Source organism: Myotis lucifugus, unplaced genomic scaffold (genome assembly GCF_000147115.1).
Source record: "Myotis lucifugus unplaced genomic scaffold, Myoluc2.0 scaffold_24, whole genome shotgun sequence".
Taxonomy (NCBI): Eukaryota; Metazoa; Chordata; class Mammalia; order Chiroptera; family Vespertilionidae; genus Myotis; species Myotis lucifugus.
The window spans coordinates 1,492,964-1,495,206 of NW_005871072.1; positions in this window are offsets into that span (position 1 = coordinate 1,492,964).

Sequence of the window (2,243 nt, forward strand, 5' to 3'; positions counted from 1 at the left end):
TTTTATATGCTACAAATGTTTTGGTACAATTTTCCCATATATTATATATATTTTTAATAGATTCTCTATATAGACAAATATATATATGGTGTTCCCCAAAAAATGTATACACACACTTTGAATAATTATAAAGATAGTATTTATTAAAATACATTTCACTTTCAAAATTGAGCTATCAGCTGTTAAAGGGTGTACTCAATTTTTGGGAAACCCTGTATATAACATACTAGTATATATGCCTTTAAAGGTATTGGTTTTATATCAGCAAAGGAAGGAAATATCAACTATAGCTTCATTTTAAGGATGCTTATTCTTTAATATTTTAAGTCACTTAAAAATTATCCTGCATTTCATATTTCTATAAGTTTTCAAAATTATTTATATAAATGTGTCAGGGCACTTAAAAATAGTAACCATACATGTATTTACCTTGCATTGTAATTTTTAACGTTCTTAGTCTCCTTCTTTTACTTTCTTCTTCCTCCCCTTTCTTTTCTTCTTGCTTATTTTTCTAGAGATGTATCCGAAGGTAAAAATCACAGGTCTGTGCACTCAATTTCTGGAAACTGCCTGTGCAGAGAATGGAATCAGTGAATAGGTCAGGAGTACTCTGTAATTGACCACTGTTAAGGGAACTAGCTGAAAATTACATTTTTGCTGTTCTGGAAATATCAAGACAGAGTGCAGGTAAAGTAGGTATTGCACCCGAAAAATAAGTATTGCTAAATCAGGTTGTGTGGCTGACTTTTCTGTGTTAGTTCTTAGCTTATACGTCTGTCCTTCACATATGCCAGTACATCCCAAAAGACCTTACTGAAACAAAAACAAAACACACAAAAAATACTATAGGTGATATAGACTGGCTATTGCAAGTAAAATATACAGAGTAAGTCAAAAGTAGGTATACAGTTGTTTGTATAGAAACTAATACAATAATTAACAAATAATAATGCAAGAATAAACGCTGTATTTTGTGTACTCACAACTATACACCTCCTTTTGCCACACCTTGTATTTAAACACAGGGACTGGCATGCACCCTAAAATGACTTGGTCAAAAAATAAGGACTTAAGAAGAATAAAAATTTTAAAAATCTTTGGAAAGCTCATTTCTAACAATCTCCCCCAACTTTTGTCTTTATTTCTTTCTGTTTGTAAAAGCATTTTTTTTTACTAGCAGAAGAACCAAAATAAGTATCTGACACCAGGGACATTCCATGGCCTCCAAAGAAGACTTTTTGGATGAGCATCATGACCTTTCAGGTACTGCAACTATTTTATTACAGGGGAAGTGCAACTTGATGTGTTGGGTGTAACAGAGCTAAAATTCAAATTGCCAATGCCTTCTTAGGCATTACCCTGGACTCTGGAAAAGCTGAGCATTTTCATACAAGCAATGAGGAAACTTTTTAGTATATCTAAAATCCTACATAATGAAACCCTAATATGCAAATCCACCGAATGGTGGAACAATTGGTTGCTATGACAAGCACGGACCACCAGGGGGCAGAAGCTCCCACAGTGGGAGCACCCCTCAGCCAGAAGCTGGGCTCATGGCTGGTGAGCACAAGGGTGGTGTTTCCCACCTTCACTGCAGGCGGGCAGTAAGGAGTTAGGGGTCCCAGACTGCAATAGGGCGCAGGCTAGGCTGAAGGACGCACCCCCCTCCCCCCAGTGCACGATTTTCATGCACCAGACCTCTAGTATAATTATAATTAAGCTTATAAACTGACAAGTTTTCATGTTTGAAGTTTTTTGAAATTGTTTATTTTTAGTCTTCCAGACAGACTACCCTAATTTGTAGAATTTATCACTGTAGCTGTGTGAATATGTTGCTTTGTTTTCTTAATTTTTTCTCATGGTATTTGTTTTTGTGAGGTATAACCAAATGTCTTCAAAAGCTGCTGTTTAAGGAAATTTGGAGGATAAATAAATGCAAAATAAGAAAAAGAAAGTTTTGGGGACAGAATAACCCCTTATGTAGGGTGTCATAATGAAGATGGGGAAGGAAGATAAAGTTATTTGGGGCATGTATATGTGAAAGGTAAATAGTCTTGGAGATATAAATATAAATGGACCCTAGAGATGAATAAACATTCTGCTTTCTGAGGGAGAAGGCTGTGGCTATATGTCAGGCATTTAACAGAAACAATCTAAATGCTTTGTTTTTACCAATAAGACTATTAGAGCTGTTTATAGAAAAATAAAAAAAATGCAAAGAAGACCTTTGTACATGCATTGCG